The 18,561-nt window shown below is 36.4% G+C and overlaps 1 long non-coding RNA gene across 1 annotated transcript; it reads left to right on the top strand.

The window, feature by feature from the left end:
- Positions 1-333: 333 nt before the first annotated feature.
- LOC129725634 (uncharacterized) lies at positions 334-17,908 on the top strand. The gene is made up of 3 exons (XR_008728130.1): positions 334-429; positions 506-821; positions 17,550-17,908. It is a non-coding gene; the product is annotated as an uncharacterized LOC129725634 (long non-coding RNA).
- The last annotated feature ends 653 nt before the right edge of the window (positions 17,909-18,561 follow it).

Below are 18,561 nucleotides of genomic sequence, written 5' to 3'. Positions count from 1 at the left end.
AGACAAAAATTCGAACCTTGTTGCTTGGCAGGTGTTTGGTAATGTTTGTTATAATTATTTCAAGAGTTAAAACTATGAAAAATATCAATCCTTAAATTTTACTCGAAAATTATTCTAAAACTATTTATTTCCGCCGTTCACAACTAAAATTATTGCATTCAGTAGCACCTACAATGTTTTCTTTGAGGAAAAGTTTCCACCAGTTGCTTCTTTCAGCTATTTTTTTCATTAACGGTGAACAGAATTTTATCTGGCCATCATCATTAGATATGTTACTACTCAAGGTAATGTAAGTAAAATAATGCTTAAGTAAATACTACTCTTCGTATTTTATCAATGTTGGGCCGTGGGTAATTATTATTCAACACATGATGAGAAACGGTGAATTTCGTTTTGAAGACCGCGTGAATAGTCATATCAAATACTTTGGTACGTTTCTTAGCTATTTTTACAAGGGAATAAAAGTCTTCTAATAGGAGGGTTGTCATCATATTTGTTTTCACAGATGTGTAGAAGCTGCCCCGCCAAGAACTCAAAAAAAATTAGGACAAGTTCCTCGACCTCACGTGATTTCGAATTTATCAATAGTATCAGATAGAAAAACAAGTGGATGGTGCAGTTATTCAATAACATTGTGAAATGCTTCTCGCTACAAAATCATTCAATCATTCTCTGGAAACACGAGAAAAGGCCATTTGTAGATCGACTAGCGACGAATTTGTTCCAAACACAAGCCTAGCACTGGAATCGATTTGCAGTAGTTTGTTTTTCATCACTGGTTGTAGGTGGCTATGTGACTGATTTGCTATCATTCTGGCTAGGTATCGTAAAAGTAATCGCATGTTGGTCTCAGCTCATGATTTTCAATATAATTTAATCAAGATTTGATGTTTATGTACGCTTTTTGAAGCAAAAGTGTTTGTTTGCCATTGCAGTAAAAAATTCTGTTGACAGTCTTAATTAAAAAAGCATACGAGTGCGATATTTCTCCTAAAACGTTACGATTTTCAATTGCTGTTTTCTCATCAGCACAAAAATGTAATTGGGACGGACTTGCCATGAGCAGCAGTATAGGTATGTCAATGGCTCGCAAAATATACAGAGTCAGCAGATAGAATCAATGTGTATGCTCAGCGACTGTACGTATTTTCATTTTCAGCCTCCCCTAGAAATCAATTTTTGAAATATATTCAACAACACTCGAAAGAATATCGTTTATATCTGACGATATTATGCCTGTAGTATTTTTTTGTGCAAACAACATGTATTTGACAAGGCACAAACATATCGTGCTTGTTGAAGAAGCACCAAAAATTTCTCGTAATGCGTCAAAGTCAGAATTAACTCTATATCCTCAAAAACCAAATCCAATAATACGTACGTTATCATAATGAATGGTTTTGTCTTATTTAACTCTGATTAAATCAAATCTTTAATATGGATCTTACTTTCAAAATAATATGGAAACCCTTACAAAGGTTCATTAATTGGCAAACATAAGAAGATATTTTAAACAAAATTATTAACAAGTTCCACCAAAAAATCGTAGCAATCAACAATTCCATTTTTGTTTTTTGCTTGACAATTTTTTTCATTTGCCTACAAATACATTCGCTGTATTACGAAGACACCTAATATACGTTTATTATGGCAAAGCTTGGAATAATAATATATCATCTAACAATTTTGAAATGTAAAAAGAGATTCTGAATGAATCTTAGTAAATAAACAAAAAAATCACAAGCATTCGCAGGATCTTACTCTTCTCGAAATTCTTTTTCCAGAACTCTTGAAAACCTCATATTTAGTGCCAATTTTCAAATCTGGCGCAAAATCTGACATTCGTTATTATCGTGGAATTGCCATTATTTCATGCATTCCAAAATTATTCGAATCAATAATTAATGAAAAAATCTTTCAGAAAGTAAAAAACCAAATTACAACTCAACAACACAGCTTTTATAAAGGCCGATCAACTACCACAAATCTTTTGGAATTCATAACTTTCACTTTGACTGTAATGGACAACGGCAACCACGTAGATGCTCTTTATACGGACTTTAGCAAGGCATTTGACAGAATCGACATACCTTTATTGCTCTTCAAGCTCGAAAAATACGGAATGGAAACAACATTTTTGGAATGGCTGCAGTCATACTTAACAAAACGAACACAAATAGTCCGCTTTCAAAATTCCTTTTCAAACCCGATAGAAGTAACTTCCGGGGTTCCTCAAGGTTCTCACCTGGGCCCTCTTCTTTTTATATTATACGTGAATGACATTTTCTTTCTTCTTAAATCAATACATGTGCTTGTATATGCTGACGGCTTGAAGCTCTTTATAGAAATAATCAATGCAGAAGACTTCGAAATATTCCAGAATGAAATTAATGTATTCTACACTTGATGCAACAAAAGTCTATTTTTTTCCTGTATGGACTTCCTCACTGCGACCAGAATCGTAGATCTATTGTGAGATATGCCCGGGTGTCTGCTGTATCCCGCACTTCTGTTAATAGCAATACCGCAATTGAGCAGTGGCATGCTTATTATTATTGTTCATCAGTGCTTGTGTGTAATGTGATACTCTTCCTTACACACTTACTGTTCTACTACACCGATACTCGTTCCTCTTGCCGCTATTCGTAGCCATGCCACAGTTGTGGCCGCTATACGCTGCCATTGTAGGGATACCATCCGTCCTGATTTAGCAGGACATGTCAGAATTTGAGCAGAATTTTTGAAAATTGCTCAATAAGTGTTTTCGATTGCATGTCGCAACGCTCACTGCAATCGATTTTTTTTCATTGGTTGAAACTCAGTATAGTAATAAGAAGATTCGTTAATGCATTTACTGTTACCATTAAGCATCTGGCTTTTGTTAAGTTTAAGTTGAAACAGTTTACGTGTGTTGAATTTTTAAAGTATCTACTGATGCGTAACAATTCAAAGCGGTTTAATAAAAGTGAAGATACACTCATTTTTTCAATAGGTATTTTTCCACACGGATTTTCTAATTAACGCGGATTTTTAAATGGAAGGAATTTTGAATTACGCGTTTTTCCACGAGGTACATATCCCCGCGTAAATAAAAACTGAGTGTATTTTAAGTAAATAAAAGAGTGTTATATTGTATTTTAAAGGGTAAATCACATTATGTGTTATATTTGCTCATACTTCGAAGAATAGAATGGCTTAGTCAAATTTGTGCCGAGAAAAGGTGTCCTGATTTCTAACTTCGACCAGATGGTATCCCTATGCCATTGGTATCCGCTGTCCCTGCATCAGCTGGCCCAGCTGTTATCGATGCTGAGATCCGCTGCAACTTGTGCGCTATTCATTGCTACGCCACAGCTGTGGCCGCTATCCGCTATGGCAGGTATCCACTGCACTGCCACTGCTGCTGCTAAGGGATGACTGCTGTTGTCGCTGTCTAGAACTGTTATGAGCAGCTTCGGCATATTTTCAATTGCAAGGTATATGATTCTGTCAACCGTGCTTGGGGAGCAATCATACAACGATCAATCAGGGTTCGAATTTTTCGTTTTGACAAGGCTTGATTATTTTCAATAGTACAATAGTTTGAATAATAAAATTACAATTATCTTCATTTGGGAAGAATCTCAGAAGATTTTCCAATCTATTGCTACAAGAACAAAGGAAATCCATCGAATACTAACCGATTTATTAGCATTTGAAATTGGACATATTTTTCACTTTTTTCGGTTTTAAATTTTCATTTCACATCCCTATGTAGCCGAACTTCCTGAGAGAAGAATTCTACTTCAAAACTGGAAAAAACTGGATCCCAACTAAATTTAGAAAAAAGGAATAAAAAAGATTATGAAAAAGCTTTTCTGCAGAGTCTATGTTTATAATAAGTGTAGTAAATATAAGTTAACTTAGATAGGCATTGACATAGGTTGACAGAGAGAGATAAAATTGTAAAAGCCATTCGATAAAAGACCACTGACGAATAAAGACGTTACATTTAAAAGCTCTACAACTTCAGAAGTGGGTTCGAGCATGTTTTTACGAAGTCAGAAAACTTCATCGCAACTCGAAGTAGTTGGAAGCGATCCAGATGTTCCGACAAAACCAATGGAAACAAGAAATATCGCCGGTGAACGAAGTGAAATTTTTCCTGACGTTGAATCGAATGCAGGGATCACAATGAATGCTGCTACGATATCTTCTCAACCAGTTATGGCATCTGTTACAACTACGTTAGAAGCAAGTACAGGAACTGGTCTTGGAAACATCCCTGTACCATTTGGGCCAGTGAATTTTGCTAGACAAGCTTCAGTAGCTGCAAGACCTGAGCATTTTGGAAATGGAGCGTTTGCTGGACAAATAGCGTGTCGCTTTCGGTTGGATGAAATATGCGGATTTCTCCCAATGTTTTACGGAAATGAAAATGACGATGGTGGAACATTTCATTGCTGTGGTGCAGAGTACTAAGCGGGTGTTAGCAGTAGACGACGAGTTAATGAAATTGGTCATAATTCGGCAGTTGAAAGGAAAAGCTCAAATTTGGTTGCATTCTTATGCACGGTTCATGCTTCGCGATTACACTGAAACCTTGGAAGAACTGAGGAGAATGTTCAGTGTTCCGGACAATAATTTTCACCTAAGACAACATTTGCAAAGCAGGAAATGGTATGAAAAGGAAACTTTTGCGGAATATTGTCAAGCAAAAAGGATTCTTGGACAACGATTAGATTTAAACGAGAAGGAATTGGTAGATTACATCGTTGAAGGAATTGAAGATAATATGTTGAAAAATCAAGCAAGGCTGCAGAATTTTAAAACTGTGTGTGAAATTGTTCAAGCAATTCGAATGATTCGTTTGAGTGCAACATCGGGCCAGAGGAATACTCTATGTTTCTCTTGCAATCAACCAGGACATCTTGCTGCTAACTGTAGACGAATTGGAGGAAAACCTGAATGTTAATGCGAATCAATCCAGGTACCAGAATTTCGACAAAAGAGAGCCCCGAGCGAATCAATTGATAAACGTTGTTAACACTTGTAATGAAGAACCACCAACCAGACAGACAGACTAAGGACGTAACGGACTGGTAGATTTCTCTTTAAAAAATGATAATTTTATTTTTAAAGCTTTAATAGATACAGGCAGCCCCATCTGACTAATTCGACGAGGATTAGTTGAAAAACGAAACATTTCAAAATATTCTGGAAAAAACATTTATTGTGGAGTTAGCGGGAAAAGGCTAAAGATATTAGGTACATACGAAAACAAGATAATTATTCAAAATAATTGTTTCAGAATGAATTTTTTGTTGTTGTTGATAAAACATTGTGTTTCTGCGATGCTATCATTGGAAGAGATGTCATTATGCGTCCCGGAATACGTACTGTAATTGAGAAAAAAATAAAAATACACCCTTGTTCTTTGAACCATTTGAAGCCTGGAAATATTGATGATCAGAAGGTAAACAAACAAGTATTCAATATCAGTGACGACAACTTTAAAATACTAATGGAAAATGTGGGAGAAGTTTCTAAATATCATTTGGCAAATTTTCTAAATACTTTTAAAACTAATTATTAATATTACAACAAACCTTCCACGCCAGTAACTGATTTTGCGATGGAAAAGGTGACCACTTTCATTACAAACCTAGACGACTTTTATACGAGCAAAAAAAAACAAGTTGATGAAAAAATTGATGAGCTTCTAAAATCAGGAATTATCAGAGAAAGTAATTCTCCATTTGCAAGTCCTATTGTACTTATACCAAAGAAAGATAATGATTTTAGAATGTGTGTAGATTATAGAAAATTAAATAAAGATACTGTTCGCGATAATTACCCGTTACCAATAATTGATGATTTGTTTGATAATCTTAGGTATAAAAAATATTTTCAATACAAGATCTTAAATCAGGGTTTCATCAAATTCTATGAAATATACGTCGTTTGTTACACCCAAAGGTCAATATGAATATTTGAGAGTTCCTTTTGGGCTGTGTAACGCCCCTGCTGTATTCCAACGATTTGTCAATAAAATTTTCAAACATCTGATTGATAATGGAAAATTTTTTGTGTACATTGATGATATTTTGGTAGCGAGCGAAAGTATTGAAGAACATTTTATTGTTTTAAAAGAAATCTTTGAAATATTGAGTCAAAATTTATTGGAATTAAACTTTTTTTTGTAAGATTTGGACCACTGCGACCATTATTTTGATCTTTTGTGATATTGGAATTAAACTCAGAAAGTGTAAACATAGCAAAGTGTAAATTCATATTTAAAGAAATAGATTACTTGGGATACACAATCAATGAGAATGGAAGAAAACCTAACAGTTCACATATTGAAAGTGTTTCCAATTTCCCCGTTCCGAAAAATTGCAAAGATGTTCAAAGATTCATTGGATTAACGAGCTATTTTAGAAAATTTGTTAAAAATTATGCGACCATAGCAAGACCGTTGTATAATCTAATAAAGTAAGATTCGAAATTTACTTTTGGCAATGAGGAACTTAAAGCTTTTGAATTATTAAAAGACAAATTGATAAAATCTCCTATACTAGCCATTTTTAATCCGCTAGCAGAAACTCAACTGCACTGCGACGCAAGTTCGTACGGCTTTGGAGCTATGTTACTTCAGAAACAAAAAGATAATAATAATTTTCATCCGGTTAGTTTTTTCAGCAAGAAAACTGACGAATACGAATCTAAATTGCATTGTTTTGAACTAGAAACTTTGACTGTAGCTCATGCTAAAATTAGTAGATGGGCTTTATTCTTGGAGAGTTATAACTTTGACTTAAATTACAGGGAAGGATCAAAAATGAAACATGTTGATGCACTTAGTCGTACTGAAATGAACTTTGATAACGGTAAAGGAAACAACAAAAACTCAGAAAAAATAATTGAAAACCGTAATAGCAATGACATAATTTGTGTATTAAATGATAACCAAATTGAAGAGAATATAATAATCGCTCAAGAACAAGATGAAAAAATTAGAAATATTAAGCATTTATTGGAAACATCAAATTTTCCCCATTTTATGCTATCGAATGGAGTATTGTTTAAAAAAGATGGCATTAAGAATTTGTTGGTTGTTCCAAAACTAATGATAAATAATGTGCTTATAATCTGTCGAGATAATTGCGGACATATAGGAATAGAAAAAACAGTTCATGAAATTAAAAAGTTATATTGGTTTAGCAGCATGAAAAAATATTTGAAAAAATATATCCAAAATTGCCTATCTTGTATTTTCTATAGCCCGGCATATCAAAAAGAAGGTTTTCTCAAAATTATTAATAAAGGAAAAGAACCGTTTAAAACAATTCATTTGGATCACTATGGGCCATTACATATGCCTACTTCGAATAGATCTAGTGTATTGGTTATTACTACCCTCGTGTATTATTATTTGGTACACAACAAAATAATTTGTATAATGTAAACTATAACATTGAAACTTTTGTTAGAAATAATCAGAGGGTTAGTGAATATATAAATTTACAAGAAATAAGAGACAGAGCACATATACGTATAAGAGATTTTAGTTTTAAAAATAGTTTATTTGACACGGCACGATACAAATTATGTTTAACTGAGCCAAGTACATTTTTTTTAATTCTAAATTGGTAGGGAAAATAGCACACTTAATCAAAAAAAGTCGTTCGATAATTTTTTTTTACAATAATCCATCGGTAAAGTGTAATATTACTGGTATTCCTGCAAAAAAGCATTAAATTAACGACTGTTCTGTAAGATCTGTAAGTTTTACCATGATTTTGTTAATTTTTACCGAAATATTTGCTTAATTTTACATTCACCGAAATCTGTATAACTTTTTACCGAACAACCTGTAAAAATCCCAAATTGTGAATGTGCTGGCCATTTTTCTCATACGTGCAACCGTGCAAGACGCGAATATTTTCTACTGGTGCTGCTGATTTGTTTCAATTGTTGTTGTGTGTAAACATAGGATATAGGAAAGTGTTAATGGTGAATTACTGAAACAGGATGTACGAGTCGCTAACATTTTTCGTAAGTGATCTGGTTAATTTAGTTTGATTTTAGACGGTACCGGCAGGTTCATTTATAACCGACTTTTTCTGCAATCGGTATTTTTGTACATTTTTAAAGTTTCTTTCGGTAAATTTCACTGGCTGCTCGGTTTGGAACATTACCAAAAAGCTGCGAAAATTACCGATCACTCGGTTGGTGGAAACACCGAAGATTTCACCGAACGTTCAGCTGTTGAGATTCCGGTAAAATTTTACCGAATTCGGTTTTTTATTTTAAGTGTGAGGGAGGCACATTTTTTATATCTCGCGGCCGACTACGAGCTAGTGGGGATTCAAGGTGAGAGAAGGGGAGTTACAATTTTGACTTTAACTATATTGAGTTATACGATTTATTCATTTGTACATGGCTAAGCAGTGATGTTCTATTTGAGCAGTTTCGGTCTAAGGTATCTGCGTGAACATAAAGATGCCGAGTCTTCGTTTTAGTGTCTCCAGCATAGTGCATCATCTTCTTTCAGCGTGTAGCGGGAATGGTAATCTAACAAATAGATAGAAGAGTTTCATATTTTAATACCAGCGTGTTTTATGAACACGTATAGCTGTGTCATGTACTGGAGATCACCGCTTCCTAGAATGTCTCTAACGGGTACGTTCGGTTGTTTTCCTCGGGCCCGAAGAGAATCCATAAGCTCGGACACGACCAAACAACATGCTCGATGTCATGGTAGCCATCGCCACAAACGCAGTGATTACTGTCTACTAGCCCTATACGAAAGAGATGCGTGTTTAACGTGTAGCGATTGGACATAAGTCTTGACATCACGCGATTGAAGTCCCGACCTACATCCAACCCCTTGAACCATGCTTTCGTCGATACCTTGGGAAAAATGGAATGTAGCCACCGTTCCAGTTCATCTGAGTTTCATGATGATTGCCAACTGTTGAGTGTTCTCTGACACTAAATACTATAAAATTCATCATAAGCAATTGGTCTTACATAAATATCGCCATCAATAGTACCCACCTTAGCTAAAGCGTCAGCCTTTTCATTGCCCGGAATGGAACAATGAGAAGGGACCCACGCTAAGGTAACCCGGTAATTTTTATCTGTTAAAGCACTTAAAAACCGCCGTATTTTCCTCAGGAAAACGGAGTGTGCTTCACAGTCTTCATCGATCGCAGAGCCTCAATGGCACTGAGACTGTCTGTGAAGATGAAGTAGTGGTCTATGGGTAGGGTTTCGATGATCCCAAGGGAGTACTGAATAGCAGCTAGTTCTGCGACGTACACGGAAGCAGGAGCATCGAGTTTGTAGGAGGCGGTAAAATTTTCGTGAAAAACACCGAAGCCAGTGGACTCATCTAGATTAGATCCGTCAGTGTAAAACCTTTTATCATAACTAACATGTTTAAACTTATTGGAAAAAATCTTAGGGATCTCTTGGGGTCGCAATTGATCCGGGATACCTGTAATGTCTTCTTTCATGGTGGTGTCGAAGAATATAGCATTGTCAGAAGTATCTAAAAGTGCGACATTGAAAGAAACGTATGAAGAAGGGTTAATATCTTGAGCCATGTACTGCCTATAATCGCATACCAGTCCCATCTGGAAAATCATCAAGTTGAGAAAACAGCGCTTGAAGATATTTTTCTTGTTTTGGATATTTCACCTGTTTGGGGTGGGTTATTCTAATTTTTTCGTCATTATGTAATGAAATAGACCTCAATCATAACTTCTTCATTGAAGAATTGCCTTTGTCGTGAAAATTACAATAAAAAATAAGGAAGAGACTAATATGCGATTATTTAGGCCATCGAGTGGCAAAATAATCGCATACCGGTCTCACTTTCAACCAGTCGGTGTACTGCTCCATATTTTTCTCAAGTATTTTGAATATGGGCAGACGTTCATGGCCGCAGACAACTTCTAATTATTCTGCATGGAGAATGGCGGAGACGTCCACCCATTACTTACCCCGTAGGTTAAAGTCTTGGAAAAGCTGCTGAATAATTTTTTTTCTTACGTCTTCAGTGTTTCGCAATACGTGCTGAATAAAATTATTCCGGATTAGTCCGTGCATTTAGCATATTGGAAAAGTTGTATTGAGAAAGGGACGTTTCCAATTCCATTACAACAGTGACTTGACAGAAGACGACGGCGATGAAAAGAGGTACAAGCTGTTTTCAGCTAAGCAACTGAAAACGTTTTTTATGAGTTTTGACAATTTCAACTTGAATGATCATTTGAAGTGAGCAGATCATCCACAGGAAATAAACTCCTTACAGAAAGCAGCATTACTCAAGGCTATTCTCCCTCTGATTGACGAAACCAATAACCTTTCGGGAACGAACTTTCAGAAAAAGTTGCAGTTTCAGTGTCTACTTAAAATTATCTTTTGTGTGGAATTTATATGAAATAACCTTGCAATTATTAATTATTTGATAAGGTTTTTAACAGTAAGAAGCTTGAAAAACAACACCAAGTATTTATTATATTGAAAGTATGGCCATACTCAGGAAAAACATTTGGTGGGACTGATATGCTATTATTTTCAAGATGGGACAATTTGACCTCACATTTTTTATGACTTTTTCAAATAAAACATACTTTTTTGTTTCCTTAATCGATAGTAGAGCAGGAAATAGATGGAATCTGATATTTAACTCAAAAACGATGAAAATCCATATGGGACTGGTATGCGGTTATAGGCAGTGTAGTCAAAATATAAAGTCATAAATTTGGATTGAGATTGAAGGTCGACCTACCTCTCGAAATTTTCAATTACTAATGGGTTCATAACTGTGCATCGAATTAGCAACCGATAAGAGAGATTCCAAAAGCGATGTTTCAACGGAAGAATACCCGCTAGCACTTCAAGACTCATCGTATGGGTCGACTGCATGCAACCTAAGGCAATACGCAAACAACGATATTGTATTCGTTCCAGTTTGATCAAATGTGTGTTTGCTGCGGAGCGGAAGCAGAAACACCCGTACTCAATTACAGACAATATCGTTGTTTGGTAAAGCCTTAGAAGGTCTCCTGGGTGGGCTCCCCACCAGGTTCCGGTAATCATACGAAGAAAATTAATCCTCTGTTGGCATTTTCGGGTCAGATACCTAATATGGCAAGCCCAGGTGCATTTAAAGCCGAACCAGACCCCGAAATATTTAGCGACTAAAACCTGAGTGATCGTTTTACCCATTGGTAGGAGCTGAAGCTGAGCTGGGTTATGCTTCCTAGAAAAAAAAACGACCAGCTCGGTTTTCTCCGGAGAGAATTCGATACCCAGCTTAAGAGCCCATTCAGACAAATTGTCTAAGGTATCTTGCAATGGTCCTTGCAGATCGCTAGCCTCGCTACCAGTAATGGATAAAACGCTATCATCTGCAAGTTGCCTTAGCGTGCATGAATTTGCAAGACATTTATCGATGTTATTGACGTAAAAATTATATAAGAGAGGGCTTAAACATGAGCCCTGGGGAAGACCCCATGTAACTAATTCGGGAAGTTGTCGAATCACCATGTGAGAAATACATATGCTTCAAATTTGGTGAAAGTCCCTGCGAATGATGTTTCTCGGTTAAAACTTCTACAGAGACATAGTCAAATGCCCCCTTAATGTCCAAGAATGCAGAAGCCATTTGCTCTTTTCGAGCAAAGGCGAGTTGAATTTCAGTAGAAAGCAACGCTTGCCCCGGCGGAAGCCAAATTGAGTATCTGAAAGTAAACCATTTGTTTCGACCCATTTGTCTAACCGTAAGAGGATCATTTTTTCCATTAATTTCCGGAGGCAAGAGAGCATGGCAATCGGCCTATAAGAATTGTGATCAGAGGCAGGTTTTCCGGGTTTTTGAATAGCAATGACTTTTACCTCCCTCCAGTTGTGCGGAACAATGTTTAGCTCAACAAACATGTTGAACAGGCTCAACAAGCGTCTTTTTGCAGAGTCGGGTAGATTCTTCAACAAGTTGAATTTAATTCTGTCCAACCCTGGAGCTTTATTGTTGCACGATAGGAGAGCCATTGAAAATTCCAACATCGAAAATGGGGGCTCTTCCGTGGCTACTAAAAACGCCGTGAAAGGTCTTCTGTTCGGGGACAGAGTCCGGACAGACCTTTTTGGCGAAATCGAGTATCCAGCGATCTGAATACTCCTCGGACTCATTCGAAACGTTACGATTCCGCATGCGTCTGGCGGTATCCCAAAGAGTGCTCATCGCTGTTTCCCTCGACAACGCGTTCACAAACCAGCGCCAGTATCCGCGTTTTTTTGCTTTTATCAAGTTCTTCACCAGTCTGTCCAGTACATCGTACTTTCGGAGCAAATCGATAGTGCCTTGTTCTCGGAAGGCCAAATACATAGAGGACCTTCGCGCGTACAGGTCTGAGCACTCTTTGTCCCACCACTTGGAGGGAGGGCGTCGTCTAATCGTTACCCCGGGTATCGGTTTCGTCTGAGCTTGCGTCGCGGCGTCGATGATCAAGCCAGATAGGAACGCGTATTCTTCCTCCGGAGGAAGTTCCACGTGAGACTCGATTCTTTGCGATATTATGGTCTCATAAGACTTCCAATCAATGTTACGTGTGAGGTCATACGCAATATTGATTTGATCCGTTGGAGTTGACCCATTAGCAATTGAGATAACGATTGGTAGGTGATCACTACCGTGGGGATCGTTGATTACTATCCACCGGCAATCTAACGATAGTGATGTCGAGCAAAGGGATAGGTCAAGCACGCTTTCACGTGCTGGAGGATTAGGTACACGTGTCGCTTCCCCAGTATTCAAAAGTGTCAGATTGAAGTCGTCGATTAAGTTACAGATTAAAGAAGATCGGTTGTCGACGTACGGCGACCCCCATAGCGAACAAAGAGAATTAAAATCTCCCAATATCAAAAAAGGCGCGGGAAGCAACTTTGCTATATCAGTGAGATGCCTCAGTTCAATCAGCGCGGATGGGGGGATATATAACGAAACCAGGCATAGGTCTTTTCCATTCATATTCGTTTGAATGGCAACGACTTCAATATTCGAGACCGAGGGGAGGTCGATTCTGAAAAAAAGAATAGCACTTTTTGATCCCTAAAAGTACCCCTCCACCGTGTGAGTCTCGGTCTCGACGAGTTATGGTAAAATCGTGGAAATTGAGTTGATCGTTTGAATTGAGAAAGGTTTCACAGAGCGCAAATGCGTCACAATTGTATGTATTTATCAAATGAGAAAATAATTCGAATTTGGGGATGATACTTCTGCAATTCCACTGTAATACAGTGATAAAATTTTTGATTTGGAATTGATGGGGGAGATCTCAATCTCTTCCCCATTTGTTTTAACATCCAGGAATAGTTGCACCTGCATGTCGTCCATTTTTCGCGGGAGCGTTTAGCTCTACCGCACGCAACCAATATAAATGCGTATATAAGGGGAATCAAATAATTGTGTAAAATGTAAAAACAAATTTTCAAAATAAGGTGTATTGAATAAGAAAAAAGACAACCGTATTGAAAAAAAATATATAAAGGGGAAAAAAAACAAATGTTAATACTTCACCAGACTTTTTGTATTTTTGTCTACGTGCCTTCCTGGCTGATAGTTGGATTAATCCAGTAGGTGGCTTGGTAGGAATCGCATCCAGCTGAACCAGCACTAGGGGCTAACCAGCGGTTGGTGTACAATGTACACTCTCTTACCCCGCTAGAAGATAGTCAGCGCCCGGCGGCGCGGGGAATTCGCAGCGACTACTGAATTGCTTTCTTGTCACAGTCACAGTGTCGGTACCGAAAACACCAGTAGCACGCGTACAGTCTGAACACAGTGCACAAATCTTCTGTGCCGCAAGGGGTAACCTGCGTCCGGCGGCGCGGGGATTTGCTCTGGCTGCTGGACGTACGTCTAATGTCTATCAGCAACGAAACCGAAAAACACAAGCGTACCGATGCACACCAAACAGTATTAGTAAAAGCTAAAATAACGGACCCGTTTTCGAATGCTTCCTCTCGCAACGATAGCCGGGAAGCGAATGACGTATAAGAGATGTTCAAAATTATAATAAAATTAAAACCGATAAAAAAAGAATCTCAAATAAACAATACAGGGAAGAAGATTTTGTGGCAATAAAAACAATTGAAACAAACTTTCGGCCAAATTTAAAGGGCCGTATGAAATAAAAACCTAAATTAATCCACCTAGCGGTCAGACTCAGCCTTTCTAATTCAAACTTATTATTTGTAAAAATAGATTTACATGAATGCTTAAATCCAATAAATGTTTATCCACTCTTTGGGTTCTAAAATATTGGTGTTGTGATTAAAGTATAAAATATGAAATTTGACGTAATGTTAGTACTTAAGAAATAGCGAAATAAAAGCAATGACTCTTAATTTCGAACAATTTAATCACGAGCGATGCCGGGAACGTTCAGATAGTACGATACCACATTTAAATCATGTTGAGGCCACATATATTGATCGAAGCAGGTAAAGTGTTGAATAGCCTTTGAATTTCTGTTCTTTCTAAAACTTTTAAACAGCATATCAAATTGTTATGAAGTTTGTTATTTGTAAGTTTGAGAGATGACTCATTTGTATGACACTAGTTATGTTCAAATAAGTCGTGTAGTACTTGAGAAAATAGACTTTCGTTGTTTTACAAATTAAAACATAACGCTTGCTTAAGCTTGATTACAATCAAATGAAAAGGTAACGTATGGGGCAGCCAAACTTTGAAACCACGTGTTCAATCATAATTCATCAGTTAACCCTTAACTAGCCCGTTCATCTGATATCAATATTGTTCAAATCGGTTGTGTAGTTTCTAAAATAATGAAGTTTCGTGATTTTCACATTTCGATACATTACAGACGAAGTTACAGTCCGATTACTGCAAAATTCAATAGGGAGTTATGAGGTAGGTAGACCTTTCATTTGATACTAATTCTGTGGAAATCGGGTCAACCATCTCTGAGAAATATGAGTGAGTCCAAGTAAGTTGTCTTGGAATATGTTTCTTTTCATAGCTGGATTTCACATTTTTAAACATAACAGGCAAAGTAATAATCCGTTTGTAAAAAAAATCATTAGGGTCTTATGGGGCAAAAAGACCTTTCATATGACACTAATTTTATAAAAATCGGGCCAGCCATCTCTGAGAAACATGAGTGAGATTAAATAGTCTCCAGAACACGTTTCTTTCCATAACTCCTGAACCACATGTTCAATCTTCATAAAATTCAAAAGTTAAGGGTTTTTATGGTAGCCCGTTCATTTGAAACTAATTTTAATTAAATCAGATGTGTGGTTTCTGAGATATTGATGTTTCGTGATTTTTACACTTTGATACATAACCTCTAAACTAGAAATCAGATTACAATAAAATTCAATAGGGTCTTATAGGGCAACTAGACCTTTCATTTGCAATTAATTTCATTGAAATCTGTTCGGTCAGACCATCTCTGTGAATAGTGAGTGCGAAAAAAGGTGCACATACACACGTACCCACACACAAACATATACACCTATACATGCTTATATGCAGAAAATGCTCGATTCGTCTAACTGAGTCGAGTAGTATATGACATTCGGCCATTTGGATCACTTTTCTACCTTTTAATTAGCCAGTGATCGTTAGGAGGAAGTCAATATGTTTACTTTCATTATGTGATTTCACATTTTCATGAACAACGGACAAAGTTACAATCCGATTGCAATGAAATTCAATAGCAACCTATGGCGCAACTAGACCTTTCATTTGCAATTAATTTTATGAAAATCGGTCCAGCCATCTCTAAGAAAAGTGAGTGAGAAAAAAAAGTTGCACATACATACACACACACACACACATACACACATACATACATACATACAGAAAATGCTCAGTTCGTCGAAAGAAGTCGAGTGGTATATGACATTCGGCCATTGGGACCACTTTTATACCTTTGGTTTTTCCAGTGATTGCTCTACCTTTCTAGGAGAAAGGCAAAAAGTACTGCCAAATGATAGGTACGTTATCACTGATATTGAAGGGTTCCAAGTACTTAAGTTCCATTTAATTTGGTTTATTCAGCGCAAAATTTAAGAAAATGGATGCATAATGACATAGCGGACAATGATGATATCGATGAGGACATCGAAAATGTCAGGATGATCGAGTTGTATTAAATATAAGTTAACTTAGGTAGGCGTTGACATAGGTTGACAGAGAGAGATAAAATCGTAAAAGCCATTCGATAAAAGACCACTAACGAATAAAGACGTTATATTTAAAAGCTTTACAATAAGAGTCCCGCAAAGATGAAACCAAAGGAACCAAATCAGTGTCAAACGAGGGTACCAATGGAGCAATGTAAATAAACAAGGTGATAATGTTAGGAGTGGATAAAAAGTGTTGTAATTGAGCGTAATAAAGAATATGTGTTTTTCCGAAGTTTTACTTACACATTTTAATCCAACATTGAACCTGTACACTGGTTTACTTAAATTTAACAAAACATCACCGGTGTAATCTTTCAAAACTGTGTACCTTGTGAAGAATTTCAAAAAATGATATTCGCTTATGCATGGTGAAAAACAGAACTGTATAGTTCTTGGCAACAAACAGCACGAAAACTGTGTTGCCGAAACGATAGATTTTCTCTTTGCGCGACTCTATATACACATAGACTCTGCTTTTCTGTTACGGGGATTGAATCCAGTGTCAGTTTTGGATACAGCAACTAAAGCGATAACTCTTCGCAAAAAATTACTCATTTTAATCAGAACTGTTTTGTTTTGGGCTCACATTTTGTTAAAATTATGGACTGAAAAATTTCCACTAACAGCAGCAAAATTCAAAATTACGCAATCAATCTATCTCAAAATTAAGATACATATACAGCTTTTCCATTTACTTTTATATTTTACAAAAGTATTAACGCAACATTTCCTTTCATTACATCAGTGAAGTTTAAATTTCAATTATTTCTGACTTCGCTATCTTTTGGTATTTAAGTCTTCTAACATTTTTTATTTGCTACGCAACATAAAATAAATAGAAGATTTTTTTTATGGTCTGGTAAAATCTATTTGTTTGATTTGATCTCAACCATGTCATGCCGTCTTTTATTTGACCGTGTTTCGTGCGAGAAGATGGTATACTGAAAATGCTGTTACAGGGTGTTGAAAACCTGGAGAAACATGAAAAATCAAGGAATGTCAGGGAATTTATTTTTCGATCAGGGAACTGACAAATATTCAGGGAAAATTTTTCAAACCAAGAAGCGATTTTTTTAAGCGGCTCTTTAGTGCAAAAACTGATTTTTTCAGCGCAAAAGGTTAATTCGGGACATCTACTGTTGGGTTTCATATACGATTGACTACTTTATTCACTGTGATTTTGGATTTGCGTTGTACTTTTTTGTGCCGAATGCTGAAAAATATCAGGGAAATTGATGTTAAATTTCAGGGGAAATCAGGGAGTTTTATTTTTAAATTTTTTTTGCCACCCTGTGTTAAGAATTGTCATAATGAATCATCAATCTACAAAATTTCAGATTTATAAATATTTCCGAAAACCAATCGGAGCTTGAGTGAATAAAAAACTGGATAAAACTGGCAAATATCTGAAAAAAACTGGAAGATTTTGGGAAGAAAATGTTTGAGTGAATCACTTGAAAAAAAACTGTAGGAATCCAGTTCAAACTGGAACATTGGTAACCCTGGAACTAACTACTCAAAAAATGGCCCAATGAATCGCATGATGCGTCACTATAATCAGCACTGCGAAAATATCGAATATCACTATGGGCAGAAATCAAATCAAAAAACGAGTAACTACTGGAAATAATGTATATAATATAAGAAAACATTGTATTATTATAACTGTAGTCTACATTTGATTGACGAAATAAATAAATAAATGAATGTATATATTTAGAAATTTACTCTTTCAATACTATCCGGTCACGATTATTGAGTGATTATCGAAGATAAAATTAAATAAATATCCGTTGCAAAAATTTACATTTCTTGTTTAGTAATTTATGGTAATCATATTTATGAGATAAACTATCAACCACCATCAACAGCAGCATTGCAGTTTTTTTTTATGCATGTTTCCTTTCAAGACATCAGTTTTTATTAGGTTCTTAAGGCAGGTTTAGAAATTGTTCAAGAATGGAGATTTTTTCAACCTTTTAGGAAAACTTTTATCTTCGAGACATTATACAGTCGAATCCCTCTATTACGACAATTTATATAGCGACAAATCTCTCTACAGCGACATTCTCAGGGGTCCCTTCTGCTTTACACTCATAAAAATTATTCGTTTTATTACGACATTTCTCTATAACGACGGTCCCTTGAGTTGTCGCTATAGAGCGATTCGACTGTATTAGTCTAAGCTCATGGAAGCAAAAACAAATTGACCTATTGGGACGGGGAGAATCTGTCAATTTTTATTTCGATATTGATACAGAGAATATCACAGGGAACGGATGGTATCCATTCACGTCGTCTGTGCTAGGAAGGCTCGCATGTAATTGGTTCATTATTCGCGTATTTTTT

Source organism: Wyeomyia smithii, chromosome 2, assembly GCF_029784165.1.
Source record: "Wyeomyia smithii strain HCP4-BCI-WySm-NY-G18 chromosome 2, ASM2978416v1, whole genome shotgun sequence".
NCBI classification, from domain to species: Eukaryota; Metazoa; Arthropoda; class Insecta; order Diptera; family Culicidae; genus Wyeomyia; species Wyeomyia smithii.
This window is presented reverse-complemented; position numbering and strand designations above follow the sequence as displayed.